General features: G+C 47.2%; 2 long non-coding RNA genes across 3 annotated transcripts in view; both read left to right on the top strand.

Moving 5' to 3' along the window:
- Positions 1-20327, top strand: part of LOC109455648 (uncharacterized) — a 50232-nt gene extending 29905 nt beyond the window's left edge. The window contains exon 5 of one of the 2 annotated variants that reach the window (XR_012492880.1): positions 16926-20327. This is a non-coding gene — a long non-coding RNA (uncharacterized LOC109455648). Of the gene's footprint in view, positions 1-499; positions 956-16925 lie in introns of those variants that run through there. The other variant, XR_012492879.1, reaches the window with a different exon arrangement.
- The window catches only part of LOC141569343 (uncharacterized), a 117477-nt gene that overhangs the window by 79250 nt on the left and 17742 nt on the right, over positions 1-20485 (top strand). The window lies entirely within an intron of this gene.

Here is a 20485-nt window from a genome sequence, read left to right as displayed (position 1 = left end):
ATCCTCACAGCGGTCCTGCAAGGGCACTATGCTTAATCCGTAACCTGAATACAACCGGGCCGCCTGTAGGCCAGGTCGCAGCCCGGTGTCACATCCAAGATAAACGTCCACACCCAACCCTGAAAACCTACATAGGTCTTTAGTGAAGTCTTGGAAGATACGCAAACAGAACAATTACATTGTAAAGCAGAGCAGTCCCCACTTATCAGTGGTTTCTCTCCCCACGGTCTCAGTTACCCACGGTCACTGAGGTTGGAAAATAATAAATGGACAATTCCAAGAATAATTCACAAGTTTTAAGTCGCCCCGCGCTGAGTGGCGGGAGGAAACCCCGCGCCTTCGCTCCGCCCACCTGGTCGTGGCCCCGCCCCCTGCCCGGCGTCCCCGCCCCCGGACGCCCCGGGAGCTACTTCAACAGCCCTTGGGGGTCAGCGCCGCTGTCCCGGGCGCGGGGCTGGTGGCCACGGCGCCTGACCGTCCTTCGTAAACGGCCCCAAAGCGCCAGGGTCGTGACGCTGGCAGGTCGGAGGCTCCGAAGAGAAGCCGGAAAGTGCGTGTCACGTGGTCAGCAGGTGCGAGCAGCCTGACGCCGTGTCACCGGCCCACGTCACCTCCCTCCCTGCGTCTCGTCTCGTCACGTCGGCCTCGTGTGACCTCAGCGTCGTCGGAAGGGTGAGTGCAGGACAGTGAGGTGCCTGGAGGGAGCCCTCGCTCACCTGACGTCTGTTACGGCCGTTCTGGTTCATTATTAGCGATTGTTGTGCGTCTCTGATAAATGGCCCTTTGTCGTAAGTGAGGAGGGAACGTGGTACCTACGGGGGTCGGCGCTGCCCGGGGGTCAGGCACCCGCCGCGATAAGGGGGGGCCGCTGTGCATCAGAAACTCCTTTTTACCCATCTCTTCTCCGGCACCAGGAGGACCCGAATCTCCATCTTCCCCAGACGCCCTCACAGAACTTCTGCCTCCTCCGCGGTCTAGTTCACCCTCCCGAATCCCTTCTGTCCTTTGGGGAGTGGCCTCAGCCCTGTGTAACCTCAATCCATTCTTTTTTATAGCTGAGTAATATTCCACTGTACACATGTGCCACCTCTTCTTTATCCGTTCTCCTGACTCCCATTTTAATGTCTGATCGTCCTAACAACACAGTGTTCCAGGCACACAGGCAACCCTCGACTTGTAAACTCAGGGCTTCTAAAGCACATTCGCCATCGGTGGTGAGGAGGCGTCCCCAGGGACCCCCCCATCCTGGCAGAGCGCCCTACAGCCTGCCTGTCTTCTCTGAGTCACTGAGAAAATCTACTCGTACTTGAAAGTCCCTCCGGGGGGCCGCCAGGGACACCTTCTCCCTGAGGTCAGGCAAGAAGAGCCTTCCCCGGGCTCCCTTCCTCTCTGGGGACTGGTGACAGGAGGGGAAGGTCAGATGGTGACAGAGAGAGCAGAGAGCTCTGGCGACTTGTGGAAAGGAACCTCCACAGAACCTCCAGGAAGCAGCCCTTACTGAGAAGGGGCTACGAAAAGGAATTTTCATAGGGTGGACCCCCCAACAGTGGCTTCTTTCAGCTCTGAATTGAGGGAGAAGGGGCACCCCAAGGCAGGGGACAGGAGGCTCAAGGCCTGGGATCCCTCAGGCCGCTGCTGCGGGGCTGAGGGGACAGGCGGGCCCAGCCCCAGGGCAACGACCAGCGCTTTATGGAGCTGCTGCTCACAGCACGGTGCCCTCTCCTGAGTCCTCTGCGGGCCCAGCCTGGAATGAACTTCAGCCTCTGGAGGTTCCGTATCGGAACCCTGCAAGGAATAGCCTGGAGAAAGCACGTGGCCTCGGTCCAAGGCGGTCTCACCACACGCATTCCGGAGACAGTCTTAGCGTGAGGGCCACTGTGTTTTGAGCCTCAACTGCGTGACATGATTAGTAGCAACTGCTGTCAACGAGCATTTCTCAAATATCTGCTGATGTGCTGGGCCCTGGGAACATGTGAGCAAGAGTGAATCAATCCTTCGGCAGAGCGTCGAGGGCCAGCAATGAGGACACGTGACTTGACAAGCATTGCTGTGCTTTGGGGTCGCTGGAACCAAACACGTGAATGTGGAACTCCCTCAGAAAAGCCAAGGCTTTTCCTTGCTCGAAATAAGGTTGGCAAGGTCAGTGAGGTCATTGATCAAAGCAGTCAGTGGGTTCTGCACACTGGCGGTTAAACCTAATGGGATCAAAACTTGACTTCTGATCCAACATCAAACGTGGGGATCCCTGCCTGGCCTCCATGCTCTGGGCAGCCAATCAAGGCGACCGCCTCTCTGCTTGCCTCCAGGGACATGTCCACAGGTAGCTTTATGTTACGTCATGCTCCTCTGTTTCTCATATGTCTGAGGATGTCCCCTCCTCTGTTAGGCAGTGTCCTGCCTCTGCTCTGCTTTGGAGTAGACCGGCATTTTGCTTCCTCTCCAGTGTGGTTTGCAGAGTCACTGTAGGCAGTGGACTCCTTTTAGGAAAATGTGAGTCTGTCCTGTCCCCAGGCCCTCTCCAGGAGAGAAACCCTGGAATCTCAACAACACAGCTGCTCAAAAACATCAGGCAGCACCAATTTTTGCCTCTGAGGCAGAGACGGCAAATTGCCATCCAGTATCCCTTTTCCCTTCTTTCTTAGTAACAGAATTCTAATTAGGGTGAGAATAAACCAACTAAAAGAGGACATTTCCAGCCTGTGTTGCTGCTGGGTAAAGCCAGTAGTGTGATTAAAGTCTGGCCGGTGATATGTAATGGAAGTGCTATGTGAGATTCCCAAGAAACTCCTTAAAACTGGGAGTTGTACCTTTTCTAGCCTTCTGTTTTTCCTCCTTCTTGTGGTCTGGAATAGGGGCATGATGGCTGGAGCTCCAGCAGCCATATTAGACAATTAGGTTCCTTTGAAGTTGGAGGCTATGCTCCAGAGATGGTGGCAGAAGAGATAGACAGAGCCTGGGTCCGAATGACTTCATGATGGGGCCATACCCGTTTAGCTTTGCCTGTCACTGGACTTCTTTTATGTGAGAAAACAAGCCCTGTGTGTCTAATGCAATGTTGCTTAGGTTTAGCTATAATTTGCAGATATATTAAGTCCCAACTGATACAGAAACTGTCTGTAGTTGACTTTTCCAGCAAAAATTCCACTATGGGTCTCTTCTTACGTACTATGTTTGCAAGGAAAAAAATATGGAGAACTAGGATAAGGCTATACAGCCATTATTGTACATAGGTATCAAACTTATTTATAAAACTAGTAATACTAGCTGGCATTTCCTGAGTGTTTACTGTGTTCCAGGCTGTCTGCTAAGCACCTGTGCATATGTTATTTCATTTACTACTCAAGTCAATCACATGAGGTAGGTAATATAGTGGGTAGTTTCCAGATAAAGAAGTTGAGGCCGAGAGAAGTTCATGAGTTGCTTAAAGTCACACAGCTAGTTCATTGAATAGTGGAGATTTGAGACTCCATCTCTCTTCTATACAAACATCAAGCGAAAGGGGGCTTAAAGTCTAAGCAAAGTAAGTGACTCAATTGGAGGGTCTTTTGGATCACTTTTATAATAATGACCATTTGGGCAAAGTGTGGCTTGTCCCAAGAGATTTGACTTATGTTGGTTCTCTTTCGTGATCTAAACTTGAAGTGAGGCAGCTCTGCAATCAGACTGGCTTGGGTCCGAATCCTTGCTCTGCCTCTTCCTAGAAGAGTGATGTTGGACCAAATACTTCAGCATCTCTGAGCTTCAGGCCGCCTTGCCCAGTGAGGTGTGCGTTACTGAACGAATCCACGTGGAGTTCATACCACCACAGTGCATGCATGTGACAGGTCAGTTATTATCAACTTTGCGACGCAGGGCAGGGTGAAATGAGAGGAATGAGATAACAGCAACCCACTTATTTTGAGAAGAATTTGCAAAGCGCTCCCTGGCGCTCTGGCACAGAACAGAAAAATGTTTATGGTGTTCGTGTGCATACCAACTGTATGAAGCTGAGCCAGACACCTCACTTTATTCTCAGTTTTCTCACCTGTAAAGTGGGACTAGCGATTTCTCTTACTACGGCCATGGGAAGAAAGAGATCACGGCTGCAGAGATCTGCGTGATCATTATCAGTTGCTTCACCAACCCTTCCACTTCTTCATTTTTCCAAATGACCTAACAAACCACCCATGCCACGTTCTTATTTTTCCTATTTTAAGCTATTACTAGGATTGCTTTCATATTGTGGAAATTGATGCCAACAGTTATGATTCAGAAATGCTCTCCCTAATAAAGGTGAAGAATCAGACTGGGATGACAGAGGAAAAAGACTGGCAAGCACACGAGAATGGCAGTTTTAAAAGGAAATGTGAAAAAAAAGAAAAGAACAAAACAACTAATTAAAAAATGAAAGGAAATATGATCATTTCTAAAATTACAAGTTTTGTTAGGAGACGACATCAAAATTAAAAACTCGCATCCTGTGTATTAAAGGACACAATCAACAGAGTGAAAAGACAACATATTGAATAGGAGAAAATATTCGCAAATCGTATATATGATAAGGGATTGATATTTAGAATTTACAAAGAACTACAGCTTAACAACAAAAATAACCTGATTAAGAAATGAGCAAAGACCTTAAATAGACATTTCTCCAAAGAAGACATACAAATGGCCAATAAGCATATGAAAGATTCCCAACTTCACTAATCACTGGGGAAATACCAATCTAAGCCACCCTGAGATACCACTTCACACCCAGTAGGATGGCTATTGTCAAAAAAAAAAAAAAAAAAACGAAAAGAAAAAGAAAAGAAAATACCAAGTGTTGGTGAGAATGTGGAGAAATTGGAATTTTTGTGCCCTGCTGGTAGGAATACAAAATGGTGCATCCACTATGGAAAACAGTACGTTGGTGCCTCAAAAAATTAAACCTAGACCTACCATATGATCCAGCAATCCCGCTTCTGGGTATATGTCCAAAGGAATTGAAAGTGGGGTCTCAGAGACATTTGTCCGCTTGTGTTCGTAGCAGCCAAAGGTGGAACCAACCAAAGTGTCCATCGACAGGTGAGTAGATAAGCAAAATGCGGTGCCACATGCACACACAATGGGATACGATTCAGCCTTAAAAGGCAGGAAATTCTCACACGTGCTGCAACATGGATGAGCATCGAGGAAATGATGCCAAATGAGATAAGATCATTACAAAAGACAAGTACTGTATGTTTTCACTTATTTGAGGTAGTACTTAGAGTGATCAGATTCATAGAAACAGAAAGTAGATGGTGGTTGCTAGGGGATGGGGGAGGGGGAAACGGGAGTTGTTTGATGGATGCTGTTTCAGTTTTGCAAGAAAAATGTTCTGGGGGTTGGTTGTACATCAGTATGAATATGCTTGACACTACTGAACTATACCTTTAAAAATGTTTAAGAGGGTAAATTTTGTTTTGTGTATTTTACTGCAATTTAAAAAAAAAACACCTCTATTGGGAGAATAGCCATAGGAGGAAGATAAAAGAGATGGGATGAGCAGGTGACAGGAAAGTAGCAGCAGTATATGACCATCAGTGATGCACGTGACAACAATTTCCATAAAGGTTGTGCTCCAAATTAAATTGGCCTGTTTTTGAATGCGCTCATGTAAATGGAATGCTGGCAGAGTGAAAATACTACGTAATCAGGAATAATGGGAACTATGTCTGGTTGGAATCAAAAGGCCCACTGGGGCATGTCGGAGGTTGGTGCCGGAACCGGCCTCATTTAAAAGACTCATTAATGACCTAGGAGAAAACGGAAATAGCCACCGCTAATGAAATTTGCAAAGATATGTTGGCAATGGCCTGGACTTGACCATAACAGCATAAACATCGCTGGGATGGAGAGAGGTTTTCCACTAGGTAGTTAATTGGATTAGACCAATGACTTCCTGGGAGGAGAACACTTGCTCAGTTTCAATTCTTGTCTCCAGAGCAGAAGGCAAATTCTGAAATGCAATGCAGTTCATCAGAGCATACTTGACAGAGGCCAGTGGAAGAATAATGCTTTCCCAGAGCACAATTCTCCCTTTGTCCTTTACCTCTAGGGAGGATACAATGGAATCCACACATCACAAAGAATTTAATCTTTTAAATCAAGGAGAAGGTGAGAGAGGCCAGGAGATACAGGATTTCTTCCATGGACCGAAGTCTAGCAAGATGCCCACAAGACCTAAATGTACACGTTCTGGGGTTTGGCACAGATTTTGTCGCCTTCTTCCCCTGCCTAACGCCTGTCAGCGGTTTCCCAGGGCGCCGTAGTGTAAAATCTGACGAGACCCTGAATGATCTGGCCTCAGCCTCCCCGTGCAGCTTCCTCTTGCACCACTGCCGTGCCCCACCATGCAGAGGTCATCGGCTACTTTGCCCAGCAGCAGCTCCCCTTCTTCTGCCAACAGTACCCCTGTTGTCCTTAGCAAATTCACCTGCCCCGGTCTGCCTCACAGTTCCATCCCCAGCCCCCGTGCTGGGTCCAGAGGTGGACAGAGGATTCAAGCTATGCCACCCCAGGACTTTCAGAGCAATGGTTGCTAAGGAACGGCTCTCCAGATTGATGAGTTGGCTGCCGGGAGACTGACTTCAGCCCGCACAGCTTCTCAGGTAAAAGTGCTATTGGCATTTTGAGCAGGACAGGCCTTTGTTATGCAGAACTGTTTTTAGCATTTAGTGTCTCTGCTTCTACGCACAAATGTCTGGAAGTATCCCCTGAATCATTATGACAACAGCGACAACAAAATTCCCCCCTTCCCCTGCCCCGCAAATCTCACCTATGGTGGGGAGCTATAAGAGACCATTGAACTTTTCACCACGAGATGCGAATCTGAGAACAAGACTCTTTGCCTGGGCTCTACCTACCGATCATTGAGGTGTTTCGCTTACATGCCTTTTCCTATCTCTGCATCTGAATCGGGTCCCTGTCATGACACTCTCTACTTTTATGTATAGTACTGAACCGATTTGCAAATTCATACTCAGTCATGTGGTTGTTTGTTTCATATCTGTTCCCCCCCCCCACTAGACTGTAAGTTCCATGAAGAAAGGGGTTATTGTGGTTCCACTGAATGACGTTTAATAAAATTTGTAGAAAAAAGGAGAAAGGAAGGTTGCTTGGAAACTAGTTAACAGGGACTAGGATCTCAAGCCAACCCACAAAAGCCTGTTTCATCTAAGAAGCTAAATGTCATCTCCTACACTGTGTTTATGAGAGAAGAGGAAGAGCTGGGGTTGGCGGCAGGGCCTCAGGCGCCCATGTGCCTCTCCAAAGATCCAGTCCTGGGAACTCCCCTGCCTCCCAAGGAGACAGGTCCCACTTCAGAGCAGAGGGACTGGAAGGAGCGGGTGGAAGACGGGGGTCTGGCAGCGGCCGCATTGGCCCCTACCCGTCTCCTCCCTGCTCCAGCCTTGGCAGAGCTGTCAGGTTTCCAGCAGCAGGGAGAGGGGTGGGGGTCCAAGAAAGAACACTGTAGCACTCGGAAAGCAGAAACCCATCTCCCAAAATAGGCTCTTGCTGGGAACACATGCTGTTTTGTGGTCACCCAGCACTACTTCCCCCCTCCCAACACACTCCTGTCCCCTCAGAGGACCGCTGTCCCTTCTGTGGCTAGCCTTGGCAGGATGGAAATTCCACATGCCCGCTCCCACTTTGGAAGCCGGTGGATGCGGTCCTTCCTGCCACGGCTGTCCTCCAGTGGTACAGGGACCAGGGCCTCTCCCAGGACCTTGAGTGTGGACTGGAAAGACATTAAATGAAATGACTGGAGGACATTCGCCTATTAATGTGACCCCGACTGTAATGCCCCTGCTGCTTGGCCAGTCCTGACCCCTAGTTTCCTGGCCCTGAAGGGGGGCCTTGACTCCTGCCCACTTCTAAGCCTAGATCTCTAGACTTTTCTCAATTCTTGGGCTCACTGTGTCACTCCAATAAAACTGACTTTGTCTAAATGAACAGGGTCAGAGGCCTTGTGTGCATCCTAAGAGTTTAGATGCATTTCCTGAGGCCTGATCCAGCCATTCGTTGCAGTTTCCCATTTGTATTCATTCCAAATCATTGCTGACGGAAGTCCATTATGCCCCATGTATGGTGCCAAGTGTTGGGTGTACAGAAACAAACAAAATTCAGACCCAGGCCTAAGAGGACACCCTGCTTCAGGAGGCAGGAAATTAATCAGCAATTAGCACTGAAGTGGCAGAACTGAGACAGAGTCCCTGCCGCTGTCAGCCTGAACCCCTCCCCTCCCTTCACGCAGCTTCAGTCTCTCTGCCTCTCCCAGTGCCAGGGGCTTCTGGGATCAATGGACAGCAGGTGCAAGTGCAGCTTAGGGCACTGTGGAGTGTCTGCTGACAGAACAGTGCAAGCTTCCTCACGAGGGGCGGAACAGCAGCAAGCACAGGGAGCCAGCGGTAGAGAACTGCAGGGTGGGGTCGTAAGCAGGGATCACGGCAAGAGCTGAGGGCTCAGGAGACATTGTTCAACCCACAAGTAAGAAACAGACATGTTTGATAAGCCCCTGAGGTCTGGGGGTTGCCTGTCACACCAACTTTTTCCAGGATTATCTGATATGTGGCTAAGCAATGGCAAGAGGGCAGTGTGACGGCAGTGCTGAGAGGGGTTGGTGGAAGGAGATGGAACAAGGGCCGCAGGGAGCCAGACCACCTAAGCCCTTTAGGCCAGAGTCTGACTTTTACTCTGGCAGAGATGGGAGTCAATGGAGGTTTTGAGCAAAAGAGTGATGCTATGATTGGCACAGTGGAAATATGTGGAAATGGCCTAGAGAAGGGGAAAGGATGCTATAAGCAGCATCAGTAGGTGCCGTATGAGAGTGCTGGGACCGCCCTAACAAAGTACCACCAACCGGGTACACTCCTGCAGGCCAGAGTCTGAAATCATGGTGTTGGCAGGGCTGGCTCCTTCTAGAGGACCTGAGGGAAGGATGTGTTCCAGGCCCGTCTCCTTGTCTCATAGGCTCATCTTCCTGTGTCTTCACATGGTCTTCCCTCTATGTGTGTCTGTGTTGTGTTGGATTGGGGCTCACCCCAGTGACCTGATTTTAATTTGATTAAAGATATTCTCTCCAACAAGGCCATGCATATTCTGAGGTACTGGAGTTAGGAGTCTAACATATCATGTATGGAGGGACACAATTCAACTTATAATGGCTGCACAACAAATCCGAGGGGAAATTTGCAGTTCAGTGAACAAATGGAATTGATATCCATATAATGTGAAGAGCTCTTATCAGTTGACAGGAAGAAGTCTGACAAACCAATTAAAAAATGGGCAAGAGTCATGAAAAGGCCACACACAAAACAGCAAACACAAATGGCCAAGAAGTTTATAACCAAATGCTCAAGCTCACTAGTAGTAAAGAAATATAAAGTGGCAATGAGAAATTATACCTATCAGAGTGGTGAAAAATAAAAATATGGATTATAGCTACTACTGGAAGAGATACAGAGAAAAGACTATCCTAATCTGCCAATGGAGGAGACAAACTATTGCAGCCTTTAACGAAAGCAATCTGGAAACTTCTATCGAAGTGAAAAAAAAGGGGGGGGCAATTTCTGGAGAGGTGGCATCAGGGGCTAAGCAGACCCTGTGACCTAGCAAAACAAGCATAACTAAAATTTAAAAAAACATATAGCAATCATTTAAAGTCTGGTGATTGTCCTAAGCGCATATGGCAAATGAAGAAGCATTTATTTTTTAAAAAAACCTACTAATTTCAGTAAGAAAAGCAAGAATCTGAGCCCCTTGAGTGGCAGCCTGCACCTTCCCTCCCCTTGCCCCCCTGTTATTCTGGAAGTTCCACTCCAGGCAAGTGTAGTCAAGATAATGGGGTTCCCTCTTCCTCAGGTTCCCAGACAAAAGTACAGTATCTACCCAGGAAGGGTAGGCTTCCAGCATTTCTCACTCTCACTGTCCCCTCCCCTCACCCCAAGCTCTGTTACAGAAGCTAAATTCTACTCAAGGTTACGCAAGAGGTCAGAGACCCCCTGCCTCCACCCATCTTACAGTATCTTACTGTACACGGCAGGCTGAGAATAACTAGGGACCCAGTCAGACTCACCCCTGCTCAGTGCAATCCCTATAAAAATCCCAGCTGCCTTCTTTGTAAAAATTATTTTAGGATTATCTTAATCCTTTGGATTAAGGGACCCAAATTTGGAAATTCAGGGGACTCAGAATAGCCAAACCATCTTGACAAAGAAGAACAAAGTTGGAGGAGTCACACACCCACATTTCAAAAGTTCTTCTAAGGATACTGTTGTACTGACACATAGATCAATGGAATAGAATTGAGAATTCAGAAATAAAGCCTCCAATTTACAGTCAATTGATTTTTGACAAGGACACCAAGACAATTCAATGGGAAAAGAATGGTCTTTTCAACAAGTGTTGTGGGACCACTGGATTGTCACATGCAAAAGAATGAAGTTGGATCCCTACCTCACACTATAGAAAATGAATTCAAAATAGACTATAGACCTAAACATTGGAGTGAAAACTGAAAAACTCTTAGCAGATGATACAGGAGTAAATCTTTGTGGTCTTGGTCAAGCAAGCCTTCTTAAATATGACACCAAAAGCACATGTGACAAAAGAATAAAATAGATAAATTGCATCAAAAATTCATCAACATTAAAGACCTTTGTGCTTCAAAGGATATCACCAAAAAAAGTGAAAAGACAACACACAGAATGGGAGAAAATATTTGTAAATCATATGTCTAACCAGGGACTTGTACTTAGAATTTATAAAGAACTCTTACAACTCAATAATGAATAGACAAATAATAGCCCAATTAAAAAATGGACAACGGATATGAATAGACATTTCTCCAAAGAAGGTATACAAATAAGTACAAGAGAAGTTCAGCAGCATTAGTCATCAAGGAAATGGAAATCACAATGAGAACCATCCTACCCCCCAAGGACCGGTGTGATTAATGACAGATAATACCGTGTTTCCCCGAAAATAAGACCTAGCCGGACCATCAGCTCTAATGCATCTTTTGGAGCAAAAATTAGCCTAAGACCTGGTCTTATTCATTTTTTTTAAAGATTTTATTGGGGAAGGGGAACAGGACTTTATTGGGGAACAGTGTGTATTTTTCCAGGATTTTTTCCAAGTTGTTGTCCTTTCAATCTTAGTTGTGGAGGGCACAGCTCAGCTCCAGGTCCAGTTGCCGTTGCTAGTTGTAGGGGGCGCAGCACACCAACCCTTGTGGGAAATCGAACTGGCAACCTTGTGGTTGAGAGTCCACTGGCCCATGTAGGAATCGAACTGGCAGCCTTCGGAGTTAGGAGCACGGAGCTCCAACCACCTGAGCCACCAGGCTGGCCCAAGACCTGGTCTTATTTTAATATAAGACATTATTTAAATATAATTTAATCTACTATAAGACCGGGTCTTATATTAATTTTTGCTCCAAAAGATGCATTAGAGCTGATGGTCCAGTTAGGTCTTATTTTTGGGGAAACATGGTAGCAAATGCTGGGGAGAAAGTAGAGAATCAGGTCCCTTGGACACCACTGATGTAAAACGATGCAGTCCCTTTGGAAAACAGTCTGATAGCTCCTGAAACAAACAAACAGAGTTACTAGATGACCCAGCAATTACACTCCTAGGAATATGTGGTGGTTAGTTTTCTGTGTCAACTTGGCTGTGCTGATGCCCAGGTAACTGATAAAACATTATTTCTGGGTGTGTCTGGGAGGTGTGTCCAGAGTGCATTAGCATTTGAATTGGTGAGCAGAGTAAATTCAACAGAGCATTTGAATTGGCTAGCAGAGGGCCCTCCCCAGTGTGGGCGGGCAGCATCCAGTCCTCTGAGGACCTGAATAGACCACACACACACACACACACACACACACACACACACACATAATACATGATCATCTGAGCATAAAGACAAGTGTGGGAGAATGCCCTGGGAGCAAGTGAGTCGCTGGAATTGTAGGGGAAATGCTATTGGATGGGTTGTCCAAGCAGATATAAAGTTAGTCATGTGTCTGACGCCTGAGCTTAAAAACTGAATGTTTGGAAGCTACTAAAACTTAAGATCTGTGTAATTTATGGGTTAGCATCCCAGGACCCGTTCTGTGCCACTTACTGGTTGTGTGACTGTAACTTATCTTGAGTGCGTTACTGGTAACTTACCTTGGGCGCGTTACTTAACCTCTCTGTGCCTCAGTTTCCTCCGCCAAAAGGGAGAAGACAATAGCTATTTCAGAGGGTGGTTGTGAGGATTGAAACGCTTCGTATTTATGAAGTGCTCAGACCGTGTTGTTTGCTATCGTTCATGTCTGTGTGACTGGTTCTTTACTGCAAGTTGTGTGCAAAACCACAGCTCGTTCCTGTTCCGCAGGGAAACACATGGTGATTTTTCTTATTGGCTTTTCCTCTTCTCCCCATCTTTTCCCCTAATGGAAGGAAGTGCGCTCTGGGCTTGTTCTGTGGCCACCCTGAAGTCATGACAACACTGAACTGAAAAGTAGGCCACATGTCAGGCGAGGCCGCGACAATATAAATGGACTTCGCAGGTTAGAAATACGGGCAGCACATAATGAAATCAGCTTTCTCTTGGGAGGAACGTGCAAACTAGTTTAAGAAGGAATCGTTCAGTCCATAGTCAACCTAGAAGGGACGAAGGGCGTATCTCAGGAAGAAGAAAGGGCAGTGGCAGGGATGTTGGCAAAGTGTTGCTGCTCTCCCCAGCGCGACCCCAGGAGAAGCAGACGACTGCTGATGAGACACCCACTAATACATATCTTCGCGTCCGACGGACTGTCCGTTTTGATTTCGGTTTTGCAGCTCTCACAGAGGCCTGTGGTCAAGTGCTTGATGTAATTTCATTGTGCACCAAATATTTCTAACAATTGTTTTAGTCGTTATTTTGGCGGTTTTAGCAACCAGATTAGACAGACAGTTTGAACCACCGCAGGCACTGTGCCCTCATGACAATTGCAAATGTGGAATCTCCTATCGGGGCAGGTCTCAGCCGCACTGCCCAGACTCAGCCGTGGGCTCAACGCTGCTGTCCAAAAACACGCATGCGCAGAGCTGGTGGCCCAGCGCCATGGCCGCGGCCCTTGAGTGATGTCCGCTGGAGCCGGCCTTTCCTCTCTCAGTGGGTCAGGCCAGCTCAGGGGGCCTAGTGTCAGTAGACGAAAGCAATGGACTCCTCTTAATTAACGACTGAGGCTTCAGGATGAAGCTGATCAATAAAGAGGCAATCGTACTTGAAACCCTTCCCCATCTTAAATGGCTTAAAACTGACATCAGTGGAGAAAACAAAGACAGCCCACGTATAATTAACCTCTGGAGTGGGGCTGGGGCACCTGGAAAGCAGTGGGTCCAGCAGGGGCTGTCGTCGGCGTCTGAGCAGGGGCCTGGCTGGTACACTTTTACCACCTCCTTCTGCAAATGCTAGTGATCTATTAAAGCACAATCTGATTATGGAAGCCCCTCACCCCCAATTTAGAAACACCCAGTCCATGTATTTAACAAAGCCTTGGTGTGCACGTCTGTACCCCAGGCACTGTGCTTAGCACTGAGGATACGATGAAAATAAAGCAAAGCAGCCTTGCACTCGTGAAGCTTGGTATCTAGTGGGGAAAAAAGACCACACGAAAATCTGGTTTAAGCGCTGTGAAGAGAGACGGCTGTGAGACTCCCTCAGGGGCTCAATCTCTCAGGAGTTCAGACGACTTTCCTGAAGAAGGAACGTGAGCAAAGGTCCGAAAGATGAGTAGGCACCAGAGAGGCCAGTGCTTCTGGTAACCTGTTAGTAGATTAAGGAAATTAGTATGTCAGGACCGGCTTCCTTTGAAATGAAATAATAGACTGGACTATAGTACCGTAGCAGAGAAAAGAACAGGAGAAAATAGAAAACAGATCAAAATGTACTGCAAGTAGCAAGGGTTGGTATTGTTTTGTGTAATGTGTGTACAGGACTGCAATCAAAAGTGTATTTCCTGCCGTGGGCTGGACGGTGGAGGAGGCAGGGAGAATGGAAGCACATCCCAGAAAGGGAAGAACTCCTGCAAAGTCTCCGCAGTGAGAGAAAACATGGGGTGTTCAGCCTCGTTTTCACGCTGCACCCACTCCTCATCCATTCAGCAAATGTTTACTTAGTTCTCTTCCAAAGCAGCCGACACAATGGGGGTCGCAGAGAAGAGCCAGCCGCGGTTCCCTGTCTTGATGAGGTCACATACCATCAGGAGAGACGGGCTGGCGTGTAAATAAATTTCAGACAAAATCTGAAAAAGAAAAATGCAGGAGTAAATGAAGTATAATGAGGAGAGTGTGAAGAATTTACTTCCAGCGAGGAAAGCGCTCAGAGAGAGCTTTACTTGAGGCCTAGACGAACTGGAAGGGATTCAGAAAGTGAAAATGTTGGGGGGAGGGGGGATACAGAGGTGCAAACGTCCCAGGGTGAGGAAGAGTGGGAAGGAAGGCATGTTTGGGGAATGGTTGGGCTGGAGCAACGGGTCTGGGAGTGGAAAGGGAGAGTCAGGGAAAGAAAGACGTGCGATGGCGGGTGCAGGCCAGGTCACGCCGGGCTTTGCCTGCCTCACTAAGGAACCTGGACTTTGCAGGCCAAAAAGAACCAGTGAAGTTTCTGGTCAGGGGAGTAACGTGCTCATCGCTGTGTGTTACCAAGGTTGCTCTGGCAGCGGCGTGCGCTAGAGCAGATGCAGGAAAGTGACAACTGGGAGGAAACGGCAAAACCGCGAGTCACGTACATTGACGAGGACCTCGGCCGGAGCTGGGCATGGCGAGGCGAGGGGGGCACCATGGCCAGGTGTGGGTTGGTCACGCTGGATCAGAGTGGGTCGCTGTCTGTCTCAGCCCCTGATTGGGACAACTCAAGCACGTCCTCTAGCCTTCTCTGCGGTGCTTTTCCTCTCTGTGAATTGGGGAATATAACTCTGGCCCCTGATACAATCAGCAGAGGCTGGGGAAAATCAAATGCATCCAACCACATAAAGTGTTTAGCTCGCTGGAATAAAGGTGCCATAAATCTACAACCATCTTAGCAGCCCCAAAAGAAAGCCAATTGTTTTAGAGTAATGGGGTTAATGGGTGGCATTTTTCAGTGCTTGCAACCTTCTTACTGTTGAGCTGCCTCCATTTCCTTTTCAAGGAAACTTTTCAAGGGTGGAAACGAAAAGATCTGAGGGCCGTCATACCTAAAATGAACATCAAAGCAAGAAGGCTTCTGCAATAACGATATCATCTGCGCACCGTGGCAATCATAGGACCTGTCCCCTGCCCATCAGGAAGGGGTTGCATGGTTGAAATCTGCTGATTTCCTCTATCTTCACTGGGTCCTGGGTTCTTGATGTGCTAAAATCTATTAGGTCATAATCTCCATCAGGGAAACAAACACAGCTGTGTTGTTCACCTGACACATCCCTGTCACCTGGCACAGGAAGGCCCCGTCATTGAATAATGAACTGTAGGATCTCCCATAGTGCACAGCGCATTCTCCTGCCAGTGAGAGGTGACAGAATTATTTCAGTCAGCCCTGTCTAACAACACAAGGGGACGTGTCCAGTGGACCCAAGTACAGTTTTTCTAGGAGAGGACATTCTATTTCTAAATATGTGTGTATATGCTTTTAAATTTTTGCATTTTATTTTCTTTGGACTGCCTTCCTTTCTGTCTCCCTCTGATTTTTCCTAAGGAGCTGTGGCATGCTGAGGCTGAGAGGGTCATGTGCAGCAGCATCGTTTGGGTCAGCACTCTAGGTTACAAGTGACAAAAATATATTCAAACTGGCTCATCTAATAGAAAAGTGCAGGACCGGGCTAATCTTCAGGCATGACTGAATCCACATATTCAAACAACGCCAGCAGGCCTTGGTCTCTGTCCTTTCATTCTCAGCTGGGCTCTCCTTTATTGGTGACAAAGAGCCCAGAGACGCTAGGCTTAAAGTTCTACGGGTCTGAAACCCCAAGTGGAAAGACAAACTCCTTCCCCGTAGTTTCTGCTGAAGTCCCAGGATTACCTCTGATTGGCCCAGCTTGGGTCATGTGCCCAACTCTGACCCAATCGCTGGGATTCTAAATGTGCAAGCCCAGCCCTGGATCAAGGGGTATGAGATCTACTCTACTCCAACCAGTGAGAATGGAAGCAGAGAACCGGGAGGACGGGTAGGGTCCCCAGAGAAAATCAGATGCCGTTACCCAAAAGACTAAATAAAGGCATGCTGGGAAGACTAGACTGGCAGAAGTCACCCTCTCCGTCAGTCTAGAATGAGGTTGAATAGGGCCACCTCTGCTGGGCTGTCTGGAAGAACGTGATTAATTAAGCCTTTGGCCACTACTGATGCTTCGTATGCCCTTCGTGATGGTAACAGATGAGACCCAGCGCCAGGGAGCCAGCGGGGCTGGGAATGGAAGCCGAAGACTCCCCCCCAGTCTGTTTCACTACGTGAAATGCCCAGACTGACTCAGGCACTTTTTGACTTGGAAAACTTGCTCTCATGCTCAACCGATATAGTTGAAACTGTTTTATGACCCACAGTTAAACAGGAGGAAATTAAGGGAGAAAAATCAAGGCTACAGCTTCTTGCATTAAAAAGCCATACAATTAGCAGAACCCACATTAATCATGTCAGTCAGGCCTCAGTGGTTTGATAGTTACTCATAGGCAGAAATAAGCCAATAGACGAGGAGGGTTGATGCCAATATAACCGAAAGACTTAAACGTAGGGACCCTATCATTTGTTAATCGAGTAATCACTCTCTCTGTGGCATTTGTGTGATATTTGGTAATTAGGTTTGTTAGTGTTTCTCCCCTTTCGTTCCAGCTCTTTATCACACCCAGCATTCCTTTATCTAGACGTTGCAGTGGAAGATGAGATGTTTTTAATAATAATAAAACGCTTGTATTTGTAGATCACTTTGTACTTGACAAAATGGCACAGTAGAGTCTTCCAGCAGCCTTTGAAGATAAGCAGGACAAATATTCTCGCCCGTACCAGAGTGTCTGGCTTGGAGTCAGACGTGGAAAATGCCAGCAGGACCCGACTCTCCTGCAGGCAGTCAGGCGTCTTCTCATCCTGGTGGTGGAGCGTCAGGAGCCTTGGTTCTGGGTTCGGGCACTCACAGGGGGAGCACCCTGGGCAGAGCAGAATCACTCTGAGTCCCCACGGTCCCTGGGGGCATGAGCCAGCCCTGCACAACTGCAAAAGCACTAAGTAAGATCATTTTTGTAAAGTGCTTTAATGATCCCCTCACTTGTATTGTGGTCAAGAACTCTTCATATCTCCTTGAAATGCATTACCCCTTTAGTCGTCAATCGCTGTAAACCAGAAGTACTGACATCTGAGAAATCGTATAGGAAAGAGGCAGGGAGGGCCCTGCCTTGCTGGGAGACCTCTTGTATCTTTCAGATGAATCTTTCTCAGAGCTGATCGTATCGTAAATGTATTCGGGGAGTGGGTTGTTGTTTTAACAAGAAAAATACCGGCTCGTTGAATTGATGCTGGTAAGCCTTTCGCATGACTCCAAGGCCCATCCTTGAAACTACTCTCCCTAAAAACGATCATTGTTAAAAGAAATGCAGCTGGTTCACTCTCTAAATCGTTTGCTTGTTCACTCACTTAGACTACAAACTTTGTAGGACAGACCAAGTTCTACCGTGGTGAGAGGAAGAAAGATGAAAAGTTAGAGGCCCGAATCTCAGTGGCTGGACATGTAAGCTAATCTCCACAGCAGCAGCAACAACAAATGATAGCAGATGTTTCTGAGCACTTGCCATAGTCCAGAGACTGGGCCAAGTGCCTTCCTTGTCTTATTTCCTTTCATCCTTCCCATAACCATTGAGGTAGGTATTATTATTAATGCCATTTTATAGATGAGCAAACTGAGGCTCGGAGTGCTTAGGTGACTTGCCCAATGTCTAGTTAGAGGAGGAGGTGGGAGCCAACCTCAGTCAGTCCGACCCCACAACACATACTCTCAGTTCCACACTGTGGGTACACTAGTCATGGCACGGATACAGTAGGGGTGACACAAGGAAAGAGACAGTAAAAGATCCACAAAGGGCTTAAATGTCACAGGAAAGAGAGCCTTATTTGCTGAGGCCTAGTGGATTTGTAGCATTTTTTAGGTCATCCGGCTTGCAAAGGACATTCCAAGCAAAGGAGATCGACAGCATGGCAGAAGCACGAAGGCAGGGAGGAGCCTGGTGCATTCTGGGACGTCCCACTAGTGAGTGGCATGGGCACTGAGTGGAGATTGGGGAATGGGAGAGAGGCCAGTGAAGAAAGCAGGATCTGAATACCATGCCTCAGTTGTATGAGGTGTCTGTGTAACTGCCTTCAGCTAGGACAGAAATCTATCCTTTAATTTGGTGATGCATCACTCTCACTGTCTAGTTACCACCAGAGTGGGCTTGACTTTGCTGGGTTTAGTCCCCTTGATGAACAGGCCAAGTTTGCAGTTACTGCTTCATGCCAAAGGTCTCTTCACATAAACACTTTAATATCATGTTTATTTTGGTCTTGTTTTCAATCCTCAGGAAGATTTAAAAGTGTTGGCAAATTATCTGCGGAATCTCAGCTAATCAGTTTACATTCACAAATTCACAGACTTGAATCCATCATGATGTAGCCTTGCTCCACATAATTGCAAATGTGTACAAACATAATCCGTTAAAAAAAAGACTAGAAGAAAAATACACCAGTATTTTATGAGTTGCCTTTAGGTACTGGAAAATTTTTCTATGGTTTCCATATTTCCCTTACTAAGCATGCATCACTTTTAGGCATTTAGGAAGAAATTTTTCTAGAGTGGAGACCAGACCTTTTTTTCAATCAAAGTAAGGTGCATACATAGTTCAAAACTCAAATTTTCTCAAAGAGCTAATAATGAAAACAATACTTTGCCTTTCACTTCCCTCTCAGGCTTTCCATCCACCATCAAGGTCAATCCACTAATTCTAACATATTATTCTGTAGTGAAGCAGAAATGCTGCCATTTTTCTATGGTTCTGTAGTACGCATGAGTTCCTGTGCTATTTCTGAATCGGTCCATTTTGGCCATTCAACTTCCTCCTTTAAGATTTAGCTCCTTAGATTACTTCTCGCTTCTCGTCCCCAACTCCCCATATTGTCACAACACATATTTAGTTTCTCATTGTTTGTTTACCTTTGAGGTGTTCGATAATAAACACACACCATCATTTCTTATTCCAGCAAATATCATCAGTCTCCTTCAACGTCCCATGGGACAAGGAGAACTCCAACGCCTGACCTGGGCTTCGTGTCTTCTGTCTCCCTCCTTCAGTGTCCCATCTTAGAGTGTCCAGGGTGACAACATGTACGGTTGTTTGGTTCTGTCATTCTAATGAAATCTCCTGTGCTTTTCTCTATCAGTTCATTCTAAAATCTGAAAACTAATAACAGCATTTCCATTATTTTGGCTCTGTACGTGTTACTCAAGTAGCGTTCTGTGAATAGAATTTCTCCTCCATGTTTCTGTTTCTCCTGATGCTGACACTGTTCAAAAATGTCCCATTACCCCAGCTATTCTATGAAGTCTCCTTTTCTCCCAGGAGACCTCCCTCGCAGGGCCCTCTGTCCTCCTGCCTCTACCTGCACTGTGTGTTCAGCAGGTGGATGGACAGAGTGGCCGAGTGTCCCAAACCCATCCCATTGCACATGATTAGACCGAGGCAACAGTCACATTTTCAGGGAGGACTTCCCCAGATACCTTCCCTAAAGTCCCGTCACCCTCCGCCACTTCCTGTCTCCTCCTCTGCTTTATCTGTCACACTCGCACATATCACCACACAGCATACGGCTATTTTGCAGACTTGTTTATCATCTGTTTACCTGGATGGAAGCTTCTGGAAGGCAGGCAGTTCTGTCTGCTTTATTTTCTGCTTTCTCCCCAGTGCCAAGAAGGGCACCTGCACGTAGGCACTACGCGGAAGAATCAAGGTGACTGTGCTAGAGACACTTCTGGGCCAGTGGTGGGGCGATGAGACGTGAGGAGATAGACACTTGCTGGGAAGGGGAAGCCAGGCTCTTTCCTGCTAGGTCTGAACAAAGAAGCACCTGCTCAGGTTGCTTCTGGCAACCAGCGGAGCACCAGGAGGAAACACAGCTTGGGGATGAAGCCAAAAGCAGGGCAACAGAGCAGAAAGATGGTAGAAGCCCGGGTCTCGGTTGATCTGTGAACCGTGAAGTCGACTGGGGAGGCCGCCCTCCCTTCGGTTTGTGTCGAGGCCAGTTTGAGTTGGGTTTTCTGTTACTTGCTGTCAAAGACTCTCACCTGTTACATGAGCTCTGCCGTCGTAGGAACGCACCTCGAGGCCTTTTGAACCCCATCACACTGTCATAGACCCCATGTCTTCCTCTTTGGGTTTCCTCTCGTGTTTTGCTGGAGCACATGCTGGATAACTTTCTGAGAAGTCGTTTTTCCTAAGTCGTTGAATGTCTTAAAATGTT

Source organism: Rhinolophus sinicus, linkage group LG17 (genome assembly GCF_036562045.2).
Source record: "Rhinolophus sinicus isolate RSC01 linkage group LG17, ASM3656204v1, whole genome shotgun sequence".
NCBI classification, from domain to species: domain Eukaryota; kingdom Metazoa; phylum Chordata; class Mammalia; order Chiroptera; family Rhinolophidae; genus Rhinolophus; species Rhinolophus sinicus.
Note: the sequence above shows the minus strand (reverse complement) of the source record. Positions and strands in the feature narration are given on the sequence as shown.